The sequence below is a fragment of the Arachis hypogaea genome, chromosome 10, assembly GCF_003086295.3.
Source record: "Arachis hypogaea cultivar Tifrunner chromosome 10, arahy.Tifrunner.gnm2.J5K5, whole genome shotgun sequence".
In the NCBI taxonomy this organism is placed as follows: Eukaryota; Viridiplantae; Streptophyta; class Magnoliopsida; order Fabales; family Fabaceae; genus Arachis; species Arachis hypogaea.
The window spans coordinates 70,258,675-70,282,224 of record NC_092045.1 but is presented as its reverse complement, the minus strand read 5'-3'; positions in this window follow the sequence as shown (position 1 = coordinate 70,282,224).

Here is a 23,550-nt window from a genome sequence, read left to right as displayed (position 1 = left end):
GTATGTAGGGTTTCACCGTTGTCAATGGCTACCTCCCATCCTCTCAGTGAAAATGTTCCTATGCTCTGTCACAGCATGGCTAATCATCTGTCGGTTCTCGGTCAGGCCGGAATAGAATCTAGTGATTCTTTTGCGTCTGTCACTAACGCCCCGCCTGCTAGGAGTTTGAAGCACGTCACAGTCATTCAATCATTGAATCCTACTCAGAATACCACAGACAAGGTTTAGACCTTCCGGATTCTCTTGAATGCCGCCATCAGTTCTAGCTTATACCACGAAGATTCCGGTTAAAGAATCCAAGAGATATCTACTTAATCTAAGGTAGAACGGAGGTGGTTGTCAGGCACACGTTCATAGTTGAGAATGATGATGATTGTCACGGATCATCACATTCATCCGGGTTAAGAACAAGTAATATCTTGGAATGGAAGCAAGCATGATTGAATGAGAAACAGTAGTAATTGCATTAATTCATCGAGACACAGCAGAGCTCCTCACCCCCAACCATGGGGTTTAGAGACTCATGCCGTGGAAAGTACACAAAGAAAAAGTGTAAAGTGTCATGAGATACTGATACAATGTCAAAAGATCCTATTAATAGTAAACTAGTAACCTAGGGTGTACAGAAATGAGTAAATGACGTAAAAATCCACTTCTGGGTCCACTTGGTGTGTGCTTGGGCTGAGCAATGAAGCATTTTCGTGTAGAGACCTTTTCTGGAGTTAAACGCCAGCTTTCATGCCAGTTTGGGCGTTTAACTCCAAGTTTTATGCTAGTTCCGGCGTTTAACGCTGGAATTTCTGAGGGTGACTTTGAGTGCCGGTTTGGGCCATCAAATCTTGGGCAAAGTATGGACTATCATATATTGCTGGAAAGCCCAGGAAGTCTACTTTCCAATGCCGTTGAGAGCGCGCCAATTGGGCTTCTGTAGCTCCAGAAAATCCGCTTCGAGTGCAGGGAGGTCAGAATCCAACAGCATCTGCAGTCCTTTTTGGTCTCTGGATCAGATTTTTGCTCAGGACCCTAAATTTCAGCCAGAAAATACCTGAAATCACAGAAAAACACACAAACTCATAGTAAAGTCCAGAAAAGTGAATTTTAGCTAAAAACTAATAAAAATATACTAAAGACTAACTAAATCATACTAAAAACATACTAAAAACAATGCCAAAAAGCATACAAATTATCCGCTCATCACAACACCAAACTTAAATTGTTGCTTGTCCCCAAGCAACTGAAAATCAAAATAGGATAAAAAGAAGAGAATATACTATAGACTCCAAATTATCAAGGAAACATAGCTCCAATTAGATGAGCGGGACTGGTAGCTTTTTGCTTCCGAACAGTTTTGGCATCTCACTCTATCCCTTGAAGTTCAGAATGATTGGCATCTATAAGAACTCAGAACTCAGATAGTGTTATTGATTCTCTTAGTTGAGCATAATGATTCTTGAACATAGCTAGTGTATGAGTCTTGGCTGTGGCCCAAAGCACTCTGTCTTCCAGTATTACCACCGGATACATACATGCCACAGACACATAATTGGGTGAACCTTTTCTGATTGTGACTCAGCTTTGCTAAAGTCCCCAATTAGAGGTGTCCAGGGTTCTTAAGCACACTCTTGTTGCCTTGGATCACAACTTTATTTCTTTCTATTTCTTTTTCTTTTCTCCTTCTCTTTTTTTTTTCGAAATTTTTTTTTTGTATCCACTGCTTTTTCTTGCTTCAAGAATCACTCTAATGATTTTTAGATCCTCAATAACAGTTCTCTTTTTCCTCATTCTTTCAAGAGCCAACAATTTTTAACATTCTCAAAACAACAAATTCAAGAGACATATGCACTGTTCAAGCATTCATTCAGAAAGCAAAAAGTATTGTCTCCACATCAAACTAATTCAACTAGTTTCAATGATAAATTTTGAAATCCTGTACTTCTTGTTCTTTTGTGATTAAAGCATTTTTCATTTAAGAGAGGTGATGGATTCATAGGACATTCATATCTTTAAGGCATAAAATTTCAATTTTATTAATTATGAATTAAGAACAAGACTCAAAGATAAATATAAGATGAGACTAAAAAGTAAAAATAAAAATAGAAAACAAAATAAAAGAGAAAAAAAAAACGCAAAAACATAGGCTCCCAATGATAGAGGTTTTCACAGCGTTAGGACTCAACAACCTTGATTTTGAGAAGTGGATGCTCCCTCAACTTGAGAGGAGAGCTTTTGGCGTTTCAACTCTTGGAGATCACGCCCCTGCTTCTCTTGTTCCTTCAGCAATTTGCAGAGCATGCAGTTCTGATTCTGTTGTTCTTCTTTCAGTTGCTCCATAGTCTCTTGCAACTTGGTGATAGATGCTTCTAGGCTGGCCCAGTAGTCAATTCTTGGGAATTCAGGGAGGAATTCCTGCGCCCTCCTCTTGATAGAGTTGTCTTGCATTTGTCCTTCCATTGACTTCTTGGTGATTGGGTGTTCAATGGGTATAAACTCATCTATTCCCATCTTCACCCCAGCCTCTTTACAGAGCAAGGAGATCAAGCTTGGGTAAGCCAGTTTGGCTTCAGTGGAATTCTTATTTGCAATTGTGTAGATCTCACAAGCAATCACATGATGGACCTCCACTTCTTTTCCAAGCATAATGCAATGAATCATCACTGCTCTCTTGATGGTGACCTCAGAACGGTTGCTAGTGGGCAATATGGAACGCCCAATAAAGTCTAGCCAACCTCTTGCGATTGGCTTGAGGTCTCCCCTCTTGAGTTGGTTTGGGACACCCTTTGAATTGGTTATCCACTTAGTCCCAGGGAGGCATATGTCCTCTAGAACTTGATCCAACCCTTTATCTGCTCTCACCATCCTCCTATTAAAGGATTCAGGATCATCTTGCAGTTGAGGTAGTTTGAAGATTTCTCTTATTTTGTCCAGATGGAAGTACATAACTTTCCCTCTGACCATGGTCCTGTAGGTATGGTAAGCAGTTCCAGTCATTCTCTGCTTATCTGTTAGCCACAGATTTGAGTAGAATTCCTGAACCATGTTCCTTCCAACTTTTATTTCAGGATTGGTTAGAACTTTCCATCCTCTGTTTCAAATTTGCTCTTGGATCCCCGGATATTCATCTTCTTTCAGATCAAATTTAACTTCCGGGATCACTGACCTCAGACCCATTATTTTGTGATAATGGTCTTCATGTTCTTTGGTTAAGAACTTCTCTTGATTCCAAAGATTCTTTGGATTAGTCTCTTTCTTTCCTCTTAAATTGGTTTGTTTTCCCTTAGGAGTCATGATTTTGATGAATCTTGGCTTAGTGATCACGGAAAAGCACACCAAACTTAGAGGTTTGCTTGTCCTCAAGCAAAAGAAAAGAAAGAAGAGAGAGAGAGGAAGAGCAAATTCGAATGGTGTGGTGGAAAGGGGGAGCCAAACGTGAATTTATAAGGTGGGGAGGGGAGTTTTCGAAAAAAAAAAGAGAGATTTGAAAGGAAATTTGAGAAGATATGGAAAGAAATTGAAAAAAAAAGGGTGATTTTTTTGAACAAAATTTGGGAATGATTTGAGAGATTTGAAGAGTGATTTTAGATATTTGAAAATTTGGAAGTAAATGATGAGAGATTGAAATGTATTTTTGTAGAAAAATATGGGTAAGAAAAGGAAAGTTTGAAAAAAATCTGATTTGAAAACAAAATTGTGGTCCCCCCCACCTTTCTGGCGTTAAACGCCCAGAATGGCACCCATTCTGGCGTTTAACGCCCACTTGATGTCCCTTTTGGGCGTTTAACGCCCAGCCAGGTGCCCTGGCTGGCGTTAAACGCCAGAAATCCTTTATCACTGGGCGTTTTTCTGAACGCCCAGGATGCTGCACACCTGGCGTTAAACGCCCAGAATGGTGCCCATTCTGGCGTTTAACGCCCAAAATAGTACCATTCCTGGCGTTAAACGCCCAGAATGATACCCATTCTGGCGTTTAACGCCGAAAATGCCCCTTACTGGCGTTTTTTCGCCAGTAAGCTCTTTTTCTCTGCTTTTTGAGCTGAATCCTTCTGTAACTCTGTGAATTCCTTCATTTTTGATACTTGCCTCTGTAAGAACAATTCATATAACCTCCTAATGACTGGGTTGCCTCCCAGCAAGCGCTTCTTTACTGTCTTTAGCTGGACCTTTACTGAGAATCACTCAAGTCTCAGTTTTGAGCATTCCTGCTCAAAATTTCCTTCAAGATAATGCTTGATTCTCTGTCCATTAACAATGAACTTTTTGTCAGAATCTGTATCCTGAAGCTCAACATATCCATATGGTGACACTCCTGTAATCACATACGGACCCCTCCACTGGGAATTGAGTTTTCCTGGAAACAGTCTGAGCCTAGAGTTGAAGAGCAGAACTTTTTGTCCTGGCTCAAAGACTCTGGTTGACAACTTCTTGTCATGCCATTTCTTTGCCTTTTCCTTATAGATTTTTGCATTTTCAAAGGCATTGAGTCTGAACTCCTCTAGCTCATTTAGCTGGAGCAATCTTTTTTCACCAGCTAACTGTGCATCCATGTTTAGGAATCTGGTTGCCCAGTAGGCTTTATGTTCCAGTTCCACGGGCAAATGACAGGCCTTCCCATACACCAGTTGGTATGGAGAGGTTCCTATAGGAGTCTTGAATGCTGTTCTGTATGCCCACAGAGCATCATCCAAGCTCTTTGCCCAATCCTTTCTTCGGGCTATCACAGTCCGTTCCAGGATTCTCTTTAGCTCTCTGTTAGAGACTTCAGCTTGCCCATTTGTCTGTGGATGATACGGAGTTGCCACTTTGTGGCTAATTCCATATCTAACCATAGCAGAGTATAGCTGTCTGTTGCAGAAATGAGTGCCCCCGTCACTGATTAGTACTCTGGGAACACCAAACCTGCTGAAGATGTGTTTCTGGAAGAATTTCAGCACGGTCTTGGTATCATTAGTGGGTGTAGCAATTGCTTCTACCCACTTAGATACATAGTCCACTGCCACCAGAATGTAAGTGTTTGAGTATGATGGTGGGAATGGCCCCATGAAGTCAATTCCCCATACATCAAACAATTCTATCTCTAATATCCCTTGTTGAGGCATGGCATATCCGTGAGGCAAGTTACCAGCTCTTTGGCAACTGTCACAGTTACGCACAAACTCTCGGGAATCTTTATAGAGAGTAGGCCAGTAGAAGCCACATTGGAGGACTTTAGTGGCTGTTCGCTCACTTCCAAAATGTCCTCCATACTGTGATCCATGGCAGTGCCATAGGATCTTTTGTGCTTCTTCTCTGGGTACACATCTGCGGATCACTCCGTCAGCACATCTCTTAAAGAGATATGGTTCATCCCAGAGGTAGTACTTGGCATCTGAAATTAATTTCTTTCTCTGCACGTAGCTGTACTCTTTGGGTATGAACCTCACAGCTTTAAAATTTGCAATATCTGCAAACCATGGAGCTTCCTGAATGGCAAAGAGTTGCTCATCTGGGAAGGTCTCAGAGATCTCAGTAGAAGGGAGGGACGCCCCGGCTACTGGTTCTATTCGGGATAGATGATCAGCTACTTGGTTCTCTGTCCCTTTTCTGTCTCTTATTTCTATATCAAACTGTTGCAGAAGCAACACCCATCTGATAAGCCGGGGTTTTGAATCCTGCTTTGTGAGTAAGTATTTAAGAGCAGCATGGTCAGTGTACACAACTACTTTGGATCCCACTAGATAGGATCTAAACTTTTCAATGGCATAGACCACTGCAAGTAACTCTTTTTCTGTTGTTGTGTAGTTCTTCTGTGCGTCATTTAGAACACGGCTGGCATAGTAAATGACGTGCAGAAGCTTGTTATGCCTCTGTCCCAACACTGCACCAATGGCATGGTCACTGGCATCACACATTAGTTCAAATGGTAATGTCCAATCTGGTGCAGAGATGACTGGTGCTGTGACCAGCTTAGCTTTCAGGGTCTCAAATGCCTGCAGACACTATGTGTCAAACACAAATGGTGTGTCAGCAGCTAACAGGTTACTCAAAGGTTTTGCAATTTTTGAAAAATCTTTTATAAACCTTCTGTAGAATCCTGCATGCCCCAGAAAGCTTCTGATTGCCTTAACATTGGCAGGTGGTGGTAATTTTTCAATTACCTCTACCTTTGCCTTATCCACCTCTATTCCCTTGCTTGAAATTTTGTGCCCAAGGACAATTCCTTCAGTCACCATAAAGTGACATTTCTCCCAGTTTAAAACCAGGTTAGTCTCTTGGCACCTTTTCAAGACAAGTGCTAGGTGATTAAGACAGGAGCTAAATGAGTCTCCATATACTGAAAAGTCATCCATGAAGACTTCCAGAAATTTCTCTACCATATCTGAGAAGATAGAGAGCATGCACCTCTGAAAGGTTGCAGGTGCATTGCACAGACCAAAAGGCATCCTCCTATAGGCAAACACGCCAGAAGGGCAAGTGAATGCTATTTTCTCTTGGTCCTGAGGGTCCACTGCAATTTGGTTGTAGCCTGAATAGCCATCCAAAAAGCAGTAATAATCATGGCCAGCTAGTCTTTCTAGCATTTGGTCTATGAATGGTAAAGGAAAATGATCCTTTCTGGTGGCTGTATTGAGCCTTCTGTAGTCAATACACATGCGCCACCCTGTGACTGTCCTTGTAGGAACCAGTTCATTTTTTTCATTATGAATCACTGTCATGCCTCCCTTTTTGGGAACAACTTGGACAGGGCTCACCCAGGGGCTATCAGAGATAGGATAAATAATCCCAACCTCTAGTAATTTAGTGACCTCTTTCTGCACCACCTCCTTCATGGTAGGATTTAGCCTCCTCTGTGGTTGGACCACTGGTTTGGCATTATCCTCCAATAGGATCTTGTGCATGCATCTAGCTGGGCTAATGCCCTTAAGGTCACTTATAGACCACCCAAGAGCTGTCTTGTGTGTCTTTAGCACTTGAATCAGTGCTTCCTCTTCCTGTGAATTTAAAGCAGAGCTTATAATCACTGGAAAAGTGTCACCCTCTCCCAGAAATGCATATTTCAGGGATGGTGGTAGTGGTTTGAGTTCATGCTTGGGAGGCTTATCCTCCTCCTGAGGAATTTTCGAAAATTCCTTTGCTTCCTCTAGTTCTTCTTGATCAGGTTGAGCATCTTTGAATATGTCCTCAAGCTCTAATTCTAGGCTTTCAGTCATATTGATCTCTTCTACCAGAGAGTCAATAATGTCAGCGCCCATGCAGTCATTTGGTGTGTCTGGATGCTGCATAGCTTTTACAGCATTCAACTTGAACTCATCTTCATTGACTCTCAAGGTTACTTCCCCTTTTTGTACATCAATGAGAGTTCGTCCAGTTGCTAGGAAAGGTCTTCCTAGAATGAGAGTTGCACTCTTGTGCTCCTCCATTTCCAGCACTACAAAGTCAGTGGGAAAGGCAAATGGCCCAACCTTGACAATCATGTCCTCAATTATGCCTGATGGATGTTTAATGGAGCCATCAGCAAGTTGGAGGCATATCCGGGTTGGTTTGACTTCTCCAGTCAACCCAAGCTTTCTGATAGTGGATGCAGGTATTAGATTGATGCTTGCTCCAAGATCACATAGGGCTGTCTTGGTGCAAGCACCTTCTAATGTGCATGGTATCATAAAGCTTCCTGGATCTTGAAGCTTTTCTGGTAAGCTCTTTAATATGACTGCATTGCATTCTTCAGTGAGAAACACTTTTTCAGTTTCTCTCCAATCCTTCTTATGACTTAAGATTTCTTTCATGAACTAAGCATAAGAAGGTATTTGCTCAAGTGCCTCTGCAAACGGAATCTTTATTTCAAGAGTCCTTAGATAGTCTGCAAAGCGGGCAAATTGCTTATCCTGCTCCGCTTGGCGGAGTTTTTGAGGATAAGGCATTTTGGCTTTATATTCTTCAACCTTAGATGCTGCAGGTTTATTCCTTACAGAAGTGGTTGAAGAAGCCTTGTTAGAGGGATTACTGTCAGCACTCTCAGGTGTCTGATTCTCCCTAGGCGTCTGAACGCCAGGATTGGGTGGAAATTGGGCGTTTAACGCCAACTTTTCCCCCTTTTCTGGCGTTTGAACGCCAGAACTGGGCAAGGAATGGGCATTTAACGCCAGCTTTCCTTCCCTTTCTGGCGTTTGAACGCCAATGACATTCCTCTCTGGGCTCTTACTGTCCTCAGAGGGATTTTGAACAGTAGTTTGGTTGTCCTCTGTCAATTGTTCCTTGTTTGGCTTTTTACTCTTTTGAACAGTGTTATTCAGGGTCTTCCCACTCCTCAATTGAACTGCTTGACATTCCTCTGTTATCTGTTTAGATATTTGCTGTTTTGCTTGATTCAACTGCAGTTCTATGCTCTTGTTAGCAATTTTAGTTTCATAGAGCATCTCTTTAAAGTCTGCTAACTATTCTGTCATCAGGAGCAATTGTTGATTAAGCTCAATTATCTGTTCTTGAGGACTAGGGTCAGTGACTACTGTCATGACTTCCTCTTTTGGAGAGAACTCATTGCTAGAATACAAATATTGGTTTCTAGCAACAGTGTCTATAAGCTCTTGAGCTTCTTCAATTGTCTTCCTCATGTGTATAGATCCACCAGCTGAGTGGTCTAAAGACATCTGAGCTTTTTCTGTAAGCCCATAGTAGAAAATGTCTAACTGTACCCACTCTGAAAACATTTCAGAGGGACATTTCCTTAGCATACCTCTATACCTCTCCCAGGCATTATAAAGGGATTCATTATCCTCTTGTTTAAAGCCTTGGATGTCCAGCCTTAACTGTGTCATCCTTTTTGGAGGGTAAAAATGATTCAGGAATTTGTCTGACAACTGTTTCCATGTTTTTATGCTTGCTGTAGGTTGGTTATTCAACCACCTTTTAGCTTGATCTTTTACAGCAAATGGAAACAGTAATAGTGTGTAGACATCCTGATCTACCTCTTTATCATGTACTGTGTCAGCAATTTGTAAAAACCGTGCCAGAAACTCAGTAGGTTCTTCCTGTGGAAGACCGGAATACTGGCAATTTTGCTGCACTATGATAATGAGTTGAGGATTTAATTCAAAGCTGCTTGCTTTGATGGGAGGTGTACAGATGCTACTCCCATATGCAGCTGTAATGGGGTTAGCATATGACCCCAGAGTCCTTTTGGACTAATTAATCCTACTTAAGTCCATAATGGACAAAAGGGAAATGATAATGATTGCAAGGAGATAAATTCTGTTTTTTTTTTTGAATTAACGAAAAAAATAAAATAAAATAAAATAAAATAAAAGTAAAATAAAAATTCGAAAATCAAAAAGAAAATAAGATCAAAGCAAATTGAAAACTGAATCAATTAGTTAATTAAAAAGATTTTGAAAATAGCAATTAGAAAGATATGATTGAAAATTTTTTTTGAAAAAGATTTGATTTTTGAAAAGAGGAAAGAGAAAAACACAAAAAGACACCAAACTTAGAATTTTTATGAATCAAAAAGGGACTAAGAACATGCAAATTCGAAAATTAAAAGAAAAAAGCATGCAATTGACACCAAACTTAAAATATGAAACTAGACTCAACTAAAAGACTCTAAACCAACAAAAATAAAACAGTCCTAATCTAAGCAACAAGATAAGCCGTCAGTTGTCCAAAATCAACAATCCCCGGCAACGGCGCCAAAAACTTGGTGCACGAAATTGCAATCACACTTTTGCAACCTCGCACAACTAACCAGCAAGTGCACTGGGTCGTCCAAGTAATACCTTGCGTGAGCAAGGGTCGATCCCACGGAGATTGTCGGCTTGAAGCAAGCTATGGTTATCTTGTAAATCTTAGCCAGGATATCAGAAATTATCAGGATTGATTGTGAAAAGCAAAAGAACATGAAATTGTTACTTGTTTTGCAGTAATGGAGAATAGGTTGAGGTTTGGAGATGCTCCATCTTCTGAATCTCTGCTTTCCTACTATCTTCTTCTTCAAGCACGCAAGGCTCCTTCCATGGCAAGCTGTATGTAGGGTTTCACCGTTGTCAATGGCTACCTCCCATCCTCTCAGTGAAAATGTTCCTATGCTCTGTCACAGCATGGCTAATCATCTGTCGGTTCTCGGTCAGGCCGGAATAGAATCTAGTGATTCTTTTGCGTCTGTCACTAACGCCCCGCCTGCTAGGAGTTTGAAGCACGTCACAGTCATTCAATCATTGAATCCTACTCAGAATACCACAGACATGGTTTAGACCTTCCGGATTCTCTTGAATGCCGCCATCCGTTCTAGCTTATACCACGAAGATTCCGGTTAAAGAATCCAAGAGATATCTACTTAATCTAAGGTAGAACGGAGGTGGTTGTCAGGCACACGTTCATAGTTGAGAATGATGATGATTGTCACGGATCATCACATTCATCCGGGTTAAGAACAAGTAATATCTTGGAATGGAAGCAAGCATGATTGAATGAGAAACAGTAGTAATTGCATTAATTCATCGAGACACAGCAGAGCTCCTCACCCCCAACCATGGGGTTTAGAGACTCATGCCGTGGAAAGTACACAAAGAAAAAGTGTAAAGTGTCATGAGATACTGATACAATGTCAAAAGATCCTATTAATAGTAAACTAGTAACCTAGGGTGTACAGAAATGAGTAAATGACGTAAAAATCCACTTCTGGGTCCACTTGGTGTGTGCTTGGGCTGAGCAATGAAGCATTTTCGTGTAGAGACCTTTTCTGGAGTTAAACGCCAGCTTTCATGCCAGTTTGGGCGTTTAACTCCAAGTTTTATGCTAGTTCCGGCGTTTAACGCTGGAATTTCTGAGGGTGACTTTGAGTGCCGGTTTGGGCCATCAAATCTTGGGCAAAGTATGGACTATCATATATTGCTGGAAAGCCCAGGAAGTCTACTTTCCAATGCCGTTGCGAGCGCGCCAATTGGGCTTCTGTAGCTCCAGAAAATCCGCTTCGAGTGCAGGGAGGTCAGAATCCAACAGCATCTGCAGTCCTTTTTGGTCTCTGGATCAGATTTTTGCTCAGGACCCTAAATTTCAGCCAGAAAATACCTGAAATCACAGAAAAACACACAAACTCATAGTAAAGTCCAGAAAAGTGAATTTTAGCTAAAAACTAATAAAAATATACTAAAGACTAACTAAATCATACTAAAAACATACTAAAAACAATGCCAAAAAGCATGCAAATTATCCGCTCATCAACCATGATCAAAGTATGAACCCGAATCCAAAGAACTATCTCACAATGTTTCGGGGAAAATACTTAGATTTTAGTCCGGAAAATGTGAGGTTGGCATTCCACTTGTCCATGATGCAAGAAGATGAACGCCCCTACACTATAAGGGTCACCTTTAATCAACGGTTGGACCAAGTCCTTACGGACATATGTGTGGAAGGAGCTCAATGGAAGAGAGACTCCAAAGGCAAGCCAGTTCAACTAAGAAGACTGGACCTCAAGCCTGTGGCTAGAGGATGGTTGGAGTTCATTCAACGCTCCATCATTTCCACTAGCAACCGATCTGAAGTTACTGTGGATCGGGCCATCATGATTCATAGCATCATGATTGGAGAGGAAGTAGAAGTTCATGAGGTCATCTCCAATGAAATTAACAAAATAGCTGACAAGCCCTCCACCATGGCAAGGCTAGCTTTTCCTCACCTTATTTGCCATCTATGTTACTCAGCTGGAATTATCATAGAAGGAGACATCTCCATTGAAGAGGATAAGCCCATCACCAAGAAGAGGATGGAGCAAGCAAGAGAGACCCTTCACGGTTCTCAAGAGATGCATGAGGAAGCTCATCATTAAGAAATCCCTGAGATGCCTCAAGGGATGTACTTTCCTCCCAACAACTATTGGGAACAACTCAACACTTCCTTAGAAGATTTGAGCCACAATGTGGAACAATTAAGGGTGGAACATCATGAGCACTCCATCATTCTCCATGAAATAAGAGAAGATCAAAGAGCAATGAGGGAGAAGCAACAAAGGCAAGGAAGAGACATAGAAGAGCTTAAGGACATTGTTGGTCCTTCAAGAAGAAGACGCCACTAAGGTGGATTCATTCCTTGTTCTTATTTCTTTCTGCTTTTCGGTTTTTATGTTGTGTTTATCTATGTTTTGTGTCTCTACTTCATGATCATTAGTATGTAGTAACTATGTCTTAAAGCTATGAATAAATTCCATTAATCCTTCACCTCTCTTAAATGAAAAATGTTTTAATTCAAAAGAACAAGAAGTACATAAATTTCAAATTTATCCTTGAAGTTAATTTAATTATATTGATGTGGTGACAATACTTTTTATTTTCTGAATGAATGCTTGAACAGTGCATATTTTTGATCTTGTTGTTTATGAATGTTAAAATTATTGGCTCTTGAATGAATGATGAACAAAGAGAAATGTTATTGATGATCTGAAAAATCATGAAATTAATTCTTGAAGCAAGAAAAAGCAGTGAAAAAGCAAAGGCTTGCAAGAAAAAAAAAGAAGAGAAAAAAATTTTGGCGAAAAAAATAGAAAGAAAAAGAAAAAGCAAGGAGAAAAAGCCAATAGCCCTTAAAACCAAAAGGCAAGGGTAAAAAGGATCCAAGGCTTTGAGCATCGATGGATAGGAGGGCCCAAGAAAATCAAATCCAGGCCTAAGCGGCTAAATCAAGCTGTCCCTAACGATGTGCTTGTGTCATGAAGGTCCAAGTGAAAAGCTTGAGACTGAGTGGTTAAAGTCGTGATCCAAAGCAAAAAGAGTGTGACTAAGAGCTCTGGACACCTCTAACTGGGGACTCTAGCAAAGCTGAGTCACAATCTGAAAAGGTTCACCCAGTCATGTGTCTGTGGCATTTGTGTATCCGGTGGTAATACTGGAAAACAAAAAGCTTAGGGCCACGACCAAGACTCATAAGTAGCTGTGTTCAAGAATCAACATGCTTAACTAGGAAAGTCAATAACACTATCCGAAATTCTGAGATCCTAGAAAAACCAATCATTCTAAACTTCAAAGGAAAAAGTGAGATGCCAAAACTGTTCAGAAGCAAAAAGCTACAAGTCCCGCTCATCTAATTAGAATTAATATTCATTGATATTTTGAAATTTATAGTATATTCTCTTCTTTTTATCCTAATTGATTTTCAGTTGCTTGGGGACAAGCAACAATTTAAGTTTGGTGTTGTGATGAGCGGATAATTTATACGCGTTTTGGCATTATTTTTAGGTAGTTTTTAGTAAGTTCAAGCTACTTTTAGGGATGTTTCCATTAGTTTTTATGTTAAATTCACATTTCTAGACTTCACTATGAGTTTGTGTTTTTTTCTGTGATTTCAAGTAATTTCTGGCTAAAATTGAGGGACTTGAGCAAAACTCTGAAAAAGGCTGACAAAAGGACTGCTGATGCTGTTGGAATCTGACCTCCCTGCACTCGAAATGGATTTTCTGGAGCTACCGAACTCCAATTGACGCGCTCTCAACGGCGTTGGAAAGTAGACATCCAGAGCTTTCTAGAAATATATAATAGTCCATACTTTATTTGGAAATTGATGACGTAACTTGGCATTGAACGCCAAGTACATGATGCTGTCTGGAGTTAAACGCCAGAAACACGTCATGATCCGGAGTTGAACGCCCAAAACACGCTATAACTTGGAGTTCAACTTCAAGAAAAGCCTCAGCTCGTGGATAGATCAAGTTCAGCCCAAGCATACACCAAGTGGGCCCCGGAAGTGGATTTATGCATCAATTACTTACTCATGTAAACCCTAGTAGCTAGTTTATTATAAATAGGACTTTTTACTAGTGTATTAGACATCTCTGGACGCCTAGTCCTTAGACCATGGGGGCTGGCCATTCGGCCATGCCTCAACCTTTCACTTATGTATTTTCAACGGTGGAGTTTCTACACACCATAGATTAAGGGTGTGGAGCTCTGCTGTACCTCAAGTTTCAATACAATTACTATTACTTTCTATTCAATTCTCTTTTATTCTTATTCCAAGATATACGTTGCACAACACTTTGATGAATGTGATGATCCGTGACACTCATCATCATTCTCACCTATGAACGTGTGTGACTGACAACCACTTTCGTTCTACTCTAGGCCGGGCGCATATCTCTTAGATTCCCCAACAGAATCTTCGTGGTATACGCTAGATAGATGGCGGCATTCATGGGGATCCGGAAAGTCTAACCTTGTCTGTGGTATTCCGAGTAGGATCCCGGGAATCCGGAAAGTCTAACCTTGTCTGTGGTATTCCGAGTAGGATTCCGGTATTGAATGACTGTGACGAGCTTCAAACTCCTGAAGGTTGGGCGTGATGACAAACACAAAAGAATCAATGGATTCTAGTCCAACCTGATTGAGAACCAACAGATGATTAGCCGTGCTGTGACAGAGTATTTGGACCATTTTCACTGAGAGGATGGGATGTAGCTATCAACAAGGGTGATGCCTCCAGACGATTAGCCGTGCAGTGACAGCGCATAGGACCATTTTCCCGAGAGGATTGAAAGTAGCCATTGATGATGGTGATGCCCTACATATAGCTTGCCATGGAAAGGAGTAAGAAAGATTGGATGAATGTAATAAAAAAGTAGAGATTCGAGAGGAGCACAGTATCTCCATACGCCTATCTGAAATTCCCACTATTGATTTACATAAGTATTTCTATCCCTTTTTATTTTCTATTTATTATTAATTTTCGAAATCCATAACCATTTAATCTGCCTAACTGAGATTTACAAGGTGACCATAGCTTGCTTCATACCAACAATCTCTGTGGGATCGACCTTTACTCACATAAGGTATTACTTGGATGACCCAGTACACTTGCTGGTTAAGTTGAACGGAGTTGTGAGCTTCTCTAACAGTGCCTGGAACTCTTGTATCACAATTTCGTCCACCACGCTCTATCACAGCACGGCTAATCATCTGTCGGTTCTCAATCAGGTTGGAATAGAATCCAGTGATTCTTTTGTGTCTGTCACTAACGCCCAGCCTTCAGGAGTTTGAAGCTCGTCACAGTCATCCAATCCTTGAATCCTACTCAGAATACCACAAACAAGGTTTAGACCTTCCGGATTCTCTTGAATGCCGCCATCAATTCTAGCTTATACCACGAAGATTCCGATTAAGGGATCCAAGAGATATCCACCCAATCTAAGGTAGAACGGAGGTGGTTGTCAGGCACACGTTCATAGGGGAGAATGATGATGAGTGTCACGGATCATCACATTCATCAAGTTGAGGAACAAGTGATATCTTAGAACAAGAACAAGCTGAATTGAATAGAAGAACAATAGTAATTGCATTAATACTCGAGGTACAGCAGAGTTCCACACCTTAATCTATGGTGTGTAGAAACTCCACCATTGAAAATACATAAGAACAAAGTCTAGGCATGGCCGTGAGGCCAGCCCCATGATCTAAGATAGCATAAGATTGATCAAAGATAGCTACCAAGATGAGAATACAATAGTAAAAGGTCCTATTTGTAGAGAACTAGTAGCCTAGGGTTTACAGAAATGAGTAAATGACATAAAAATCCACTTCCGGGCCCACTTGGTGTGTGCTTGGGCTGAGCATTGAAGCTTTCATGTGTAGAGACTTTTCTTGGAGTTAAACGCCAGCTTTTGTGCCAGTTTGGGCGTTTAACTCCCATTCTTGTGCCAGTTCCGGCGTTTAACGCCGGCAGTTTTGAGCTAATTTGGAACGCCGGTTTGGGCCATCAAATCTCGGACAAAGTATGGACTATTATACATTTCTGGAAAGCCCAGGATGTCTACTTTCCAACGCAATTGAGAGCGCTAATTGGGCTTCTGTAGCTCCAGAAAATCCACGTCGAGTGTAGGGAGGTCAGAATCCAACAGCATCTACAGTCCTTTTTAGTCTCTGAATCAGATTTTTGCTCAAGTCCCTCAATTTCAGCCAGAAAATACCTGAAATTACAGAAAAACACACAAACTCATAGTAATGTCCAGAAAAGTGAATTTTAACTAAAAACTAATAAAAATACAATGAAAACTAACTAAAACATGCTAAAAACATACTAAAAACAATGCCAAAAAGCGTATAAATTATCCGCTCATCACAACACCAAACTTAAATTATTGCTTGTCCCCATGAAACTGAAAATAAAATAAGATAAAAAGAAGAGAATATGCAATGAATTCCAAAAACATCTATGAAGATCAGTATTAATTAGATGAGCGGGGCTTTTAGCTTTTTTCCTCTGAATAGTTTTGGCATCTCACTCTATCCTTTGAAATTCAGAATGATTGGCTTCTATAGGAACTCAGAATTCAGATAGTGTTATTTATTCTCCTAGTTAAGTATGAGGATTCTTGAACACAGCTACTTTATGAGTCTTGGCCGTGGCCAAAAGCACTCTGTCTTCCGGTATTACCACCGGATACATACATGCCACAGACACATAATTGGGTGAACCTTTTCAGATTGTGACTCAGCTTTGCTAGAGTCCCCAATTAGAGGTGTCCAGGGTTCTTAAGCACACTCTTTTTGCCTTGGATCACACTTTATTTCTTTCTCTTCCTCTTTTTTTGTTTTTCTCTTTTTTTTGTATTCACTGCTTTTTCTTGCTTCAAGAATCATTTTTATGATTTTTCAGATCCTCAGTAACATGTCTCCTTTTTCATCATTCTTTCAAGAGCCAACATTCATGAACAACAAATTCAAAAGACATATGCACTGTTCAAGCATACATTCAGAAGTCAAAGTATTGCCACTACATCAAAATAATTAATCTGTTATAAGATTCAAAATTCATGCAATTCTTCTCTTTTTCAATTAAGAACATTTTTCATTTAAGAAAGGTGATTGATTCATAGGACATTCGTAACTTTAAGGCATAGACACTAAGACACTAATGATTATAAGACACAAACATAGATAAACATAAGCATGAAAATTCGAAAAACAGGAAAATAAAGAACAAGGAAATTAAAGAACGGGTCCACCTTAGTGATGGCGGCTCGTTCTTCCTCTTGAAGATCTTTGATGTGTGGAAAACGATCCAACACAAAACTCACCGGCAAGTGTACCAGGTCGCATCAAGTAATAAAACTCACGGGAGCGAGGTCGATCCCACATGGATTGAAGGATTGAGCAATTTTAGTTTAGTGGTTGATTTAGTCAAGCGAATCAAATATTGGTTGAGTGATTTTGTATCCAACAGTAAGTAAATAGCAGGAAATGTAAAGGGAGAGGGATGAATTGCAGAAATTAAAGAGAACTGAAAGTAAAGATGCTGAATCTTAAAGAGCAAGAAATTAAATGACTGAAACTTAAAGTACAAGAAATGTAAATTGCAGTAACTTAAAGTGCAAGAATTATAAATTGCTTGAATGGAAAAGGGGAGTTAAGGATTGGGAATTCAGAATTTCAGCAAGGGAAATTAAATTGCAACAATTAATAAGGTAGAAGATGAATTGGAAGTAACTAGAATTCAAACAGGAAATGAAATTAAATTGCAGCAGGGGTTCACAGAAGAACCAAAGAGGAAAATGGGATCTCAGGACTCCAGAGACTAGATAGCAAAGTCTAGATCTCAATTGCCTTCCCAGATCCAAGTTCACAAAGCAATTAACAAGAAATTAAAGAAGAAGCAGTAAAGGAAATGTAATTGAACTCAATTATGTAGAAGAGAAATTAAAGAGATCTTGAATGGAGATTGAGACAGAAATTCCTCAATTCTTCACACCCAAGACTCAAACAAGAAAAGTAAAAATGCTCAAGCAAGAACGAGGAAGAAGAGAGATCAATTCTCCTCCCCAATTCTCTGAAATCTCAGTTTCTAGCTCTCAGTGAAGTCCCCAAGAGAAGGTTCAAAAGTCAAAAATAAAAGAAAAGGTTCAAAGCTCAAAAAAAAGGTCCTAATTACATCAAACTATCTCCTATTTATACACTTTCTATTCTTGGATCTTGGGATTTGGATGGGCTTTTGATTTGGTAAAGAAATAAATTAAATTGGATTTTTAATCCAATTTTCAGCCCATGAAAAATTGGCTTCCAGGAGGCTGCCTTGCCCTTGTGGAGGGCAGAGCAGGAAATTGTGCGTGCGGCCCTTGTGCGTGCGTGTTGGTGCGTGTGGTGCTGCAGGATGCTGCCCTGCCCTTGTGGAGGGCAGGGCAGAGTTTTGTGGTGCACCAGATTCTGCTGCCCGTGCGTGCTGTTGCTGCTGAGACTCCCTTGGTGCGCCAACTCTTGTGCGCTGGCCGTGCATCACAAAATGCTGCCCTGCCCTCACGGAGGGCAGGGCAATGTTTCCAAAAGTGAATCCCCGCGTTCGAAACTCGGTGGAGGCATACGCTACTTCTTTTCCTTGGTTTTCTTGGCACCAAAGTAAGGCCTAGTTCCTTGCTTCCTCATGGTGCCGAGTTCGATCCTTGTGGCAAGCATTGGTAAGCTTTTTCCTTGAATTTATTTCTCTGATGAGCCCGATATTGCTCTTGAGGAGGGCAGGGCAGAGTTTTTGTTCCTTTGGTCCTTGGCATCAAATTGTGCTCCGCCCTTGTTGTGGGCAGGGCAATGTTGCTTTTCAAGGCTTGGTTTAATATGTTGCTCTCCTGGAGGGCAGTGTGCCCTTGTGGAGGGCAATGTTTGCTTCCTCCCTTCCATGTGCCACACTCTTTTATCCTTGGGCCACACTTTCTTAAGCCACGTTTTTCCTTTTTTTTTCTTTCTTTCTTCACCTACAAGAAACCAAAACAACCACTCAAAGTATCTCTAAATTCACAAGGTTTATAATTCATTAAAAATTAATTAATTCTTGCTCAAACCTCATGATTTAGCATCAATTTAATGGTAGTTGCTTGATTTAAAGAAGTTATGCATTTTCATTCCAAATCACTTACTTAGGATGCAAGAAAGTGCATAAAGACTAATAAAACTAGTGAAATTAGCTTGAAAAATGGGTATATGATGACTTGTCATCACAACACCAAACTTAAATCTTGCTTGTCCCCAAGCAAGCATCAAAGCTAAGAGAAAATGAAATGAACAAGAAGAGCAAACATATCCTTATTAGGCATGTAGCAGAACTTGATTTATGGAGTTTTTATGCAGACAATGACAACCCAAGTTATTGTTTGCTGTTACATAATATACACCTTTCCTCAAAGGCTTACTAAACTTGCTGTTATAAGGTTTACTCTTTAATTACTCCCTTGCTAACTTTTCTTTTCTTCTGTTGCTTAACAAGCTTATTATTCTTTGAAGGCTCGGTGTCTAATGTTGTAGTAGTAGCCTTTGGCTTTATTTTTACTCAACATCTTTCCACCATAGACACATCTTTATTTTTACTCTTTATTTTTACAGATTCATCCATGCATTTCCCAGTCTCTAGGACTATGAAATCAGCAGGGATGTAATGGTCTTCGATTTTTACCAAAACATCCTCTACAAGTCCATAAGCTTATTTTCTTGAATTGTCTGCCATCTCTAGTGAGATTCTTGTAGCTTGTAACTCAAAGATCCCTAGCTTCTCCATTACAGAGAGAGGCATGAGGTTTATACTTGACCCTAAATCACACAGAGCCTTCTTAAAGGTCATGGTGCCCATGGTACAAGGTATTGAAAACTTTCCAGGATCCTGTCTCTTTTGAGGTAATCTCTACCTAGTCAAGTCATCCAGTTCTTTGGTGGGCAAAGGGTGTTGATGGGTGTTTTTGTGGAAAAACGAATTTCCAAACACATAGATCTAACCGGCAAGTGCACCGGGTCGCATCAAGTAATAAAACGCACGGGAGTGAGGTCGATCCTACAGGGATTGAAGGATTGAGCAATTTTAGTTTAGTGGTTGATTTAGTCAAGCGAATCAAGTATTGGTTAAGTGATTTTGTATCCAACAGTAAGTAAATAGCAGAAACTGTAAAGGGAGAGGTATGAATTGCAAAAATTAAAGAGAACTGAAAGTAAAAGAGCTGAATCTTAAAGAACAAGAAATTAAATGACTGAAACCTAAAGTGCAAGAAATGTAAATTGCAGTAACTTAAAGTGCAAGAAATATAAATTGCTTGAATGGAAAAGGGATTTGAGGAATTTCAGAATTTAAGCAAGGGAAATTAAATTGCAACAATTATCAAAGCAAGAGATGATTTGAATTCTACTAGATCTCAAACAGAAATGGAAAATGTGATTGTAGTAGTGGTTCAGCAGAAGAACCAAAAAGATAAAATCAGATCTCAGGACTCCAGAGACTAGATAGCAGATTCTAGATCTCAATTGCCTTCCTACATCCAAGTTCACAAAGCAATTAAAGAGAAATTAAAGATTGCAGCAGTAAAGGAAATGGAATTGAACTCAATTATGCAGAAGGGAAATTAAAGAGATCTTAAATGGAGATTGAGACAGAAGTTGCTCAATTCTTCACACTCAAGATTCAATCAAAACCCAGTAAAGAAAACAAAAGATCAGAGGTAGAAGAAATGAATTCTCTCCTCCAATCGCAGAAAACAGAAAATGGAAATTCAGCTCTCAAGTTGACTAAGGATGAAAATTAAAATCAAAGTGATCTCTCTAAAAAAAATTCCTCTTTATTCTAATCCTAACTAACACCTATTTATACACTTTCTATTTTGGATCTAAGAATTTTGAGTGGGCTTTTTGATTTGGTGAAGAAATGAATTAATTTGGATTTTTGAGTGAAATTCAGCCCATGTTGCTCCCAGGAGGTTGCTCTGCTCTTGTGGAGGGCAAAGCAGGGAAGCCTTGCATGTGGATCCAACTAGCGTGCCAAATTGGGAGTGGCATCAGGATGCTGCCCTACCCTTGTGGAGGGCAGGACAATGTTGTCATGGTGTGGCCTTGCCTTCCTGCCCGTGCGGCCAAGCTGCGTGCGCCCAAGCTCCTGGCCGTGCCAATTTGTGTGCCATGCACCAAGAAACGCTGCCCTGCCCTCCACAAGGGCAGGGCAGCATAAGCTTTCCTTGTTCTTGGGTGAGGTCCCAAGTTCGAAACTTGGTGGTAGCCTTTTAGCCAAGTGTGGCTCAATTTCCCTTGTGAGTAGCGCTCCTTCCTTCCCTTCAGGTGCTTGGTTCGAAACTCATGGATGGCACTTGGAGGAGCCCGAAATTGCTCTTGAGGAAGGCAGGGCAGAATTTTTCCTTTCCTTATTTCTTGGCCTAGAATTGTGCTCCGCCCTCAAGGAGGGCAGGGCAATGAAACCTTGAATGCTTGGTTCATTGTTGTGCTCCCTTGGAGGGCAGTGTGCTCTCGTGGAGGGCAATGTGGCTTCTTCCCTTCCATGCGCTACACTCTTTTCTTCATCTACAAATAATCAAAACAACCAATCAAAGTATCACTAAATTCACAAGGTTTATAAATCAGTTAAAATTCAATTAAATTTATTTTAAACCTCATAATTTAGCATCAATTCAATAGTGGTTGATTGATTCAAATAAAACATACAATTTCACTCTAAATTGCTTACTTATGGTGCAAGAAAGTGCATAAAAACTAGTGAAACAAGTGAAATTAGCTTGAGAAATGGGTATATGATGACTTGTCATCACAACACCAAACTTAAATCTTGCTTGTCCCCAAGCAAGCATCAACATTAAGAGGAAATGAAATGAAAAAAAGAAAAGCATACATATCCTTTTTAGGCATATAGTAGAACTTGATTCATGGAGTTTTTATGCGACAATGATAACTCAGTTATTGTTTGCTGTTACATAATATACACTTTTCCTCAAAGGCTTACTAAGCTTGTTGTTGTAAGGTTTACTTTTTACTTGCTCCCTTGCTAACTTTTCTTTTCTTATTTTGCTTAACAAGCTTATTATTCTTTGAAGGCTTGGTGTCAAATGTTGCAGCAGCCTTTGGCTTTATTTTTACTCAACATTTCTTCACCACAGACACATGGGTCACTATTTCTTCCTAGGATCATTGATGCCTGGTGGACGAAATTGTGATCATCAATATTGGCACTTTAGCATATACACAAAAACTATTGTGTCTCTTGGTTAAATTCACAACTCCGTTCAACTAACCAGCAAGTGTACTGGGTCGTCCAAGTAATAAACCTTACGTGAGTAAGGGTCGATCCCACAGAGATTGTTGGTATGAAGCAAGCTATGGTCACCTTGTAAATCTCAATTAGGCAGATTAAATTGGTTTATGGGTTTCGAAAATAAAGATAAGAAATAATAAAAAGGATAGAAGACTTATGCAGATTCATTGGTGGGAATTTCAGATAAGCGAATGGAGATGCTGCATGGCTCAAGGACGCCTGCTCTCCTACTGCTTCTACTCAATCCTTCTTACTCCTTTCCATGGCAAGCTTTGTATAGGGGTTCACCATCAGCTGTGGCTACTTTCAATCCTCTCGGGAAAATGATCCTATGCGGTTGTTAGTCGCACGGCTAATCGTCTGGAGGCATCACCCATGGTTGATGGCTACATCCCATCCTTGCAGTGAAAACTAATGCTCACACACTCTGTCACAGTACGGCTAATCACTGGTTGGTTCCCGCTCCTACTGGAATAGAATCCCTTGATTCTTTTGCGTCTGTCACTAACGCCCAGCAGGTTGCAAGTTTGAAGCACGTCACAGTCATTTATTACCGGAATCCTACTCGGAATACCACAGACAAGGTTAGACTTTCCGGATTCCCAGGATCCTACTCGGAATACCACAGACAAGGTGAGACTTTCCGGATCCTCATAAATGCCGCCATCTATCTAGCTTTTACCACGAAGATTCTGTTGGGGAATCTAAGAGATACGCATTCAAGCTCTGTTGCATGTAGAACGGAAGTGGTTGTCAATCACGCGCGTTCATAAGTGAGAATGATAATGAGGGTTACTTATCATCACATTCATCATGTTCTTGGGTACGAATGAATATCTTGGAATAAGAATAAGAGAGATTTGAATAAAAGAAAATAGAATTGCATTAATACTTGAGGTACAGCAGAGCTCCACACCCTTAATCTATGGTGTGCAGAAACTCCACCGTTGAAAACACATAAGTAAAAGGTTCAGGCATGGCCGAATGGCCAGCCCTCTCCATGATCAAGTGACCGAATGATTAAAGACTTAAAGTGGTCAAAAGATGTCTAATACAATAGATAAATGTCCTATATATACTAGACTAGCTCCTAGGGTTTACATGAGTAAGTAATTGATGCATAAATCCACTTCTGGGGCCCACTTGGTATGTGCTTGGGCTACGCTTGATCTATCCACGAGCTGAGGCTTCTCTTGGAGTTGAACTTTGAGTTATGACGTGTTTTGGGCGTTCAACTCCGGATCATGACGTTTTTCTGGCGTTTAACTCCAGACAGCAGCGTGTACTTGGCGTTCAACGCCAAGTTACGTCGTCAATCTTCGAATAAAGTATGGACTATTATATATTGATGGAAAGCTCTGGATGTCTACTTTCCAACGCCGTTGAGGACGCGCCAATTGGAGTTCTGTAGCTCTAGAAAATCCATTTCGAGTGCAAGGAGGTCAGATTCCAACAGCATCAGCAGTCCTTTTGTCAGCCTTCTTCAGAGTTTTGCTCAAATCCCTCAATTTCAGCCAGAATTTACCTGAAATCACAGAAAAA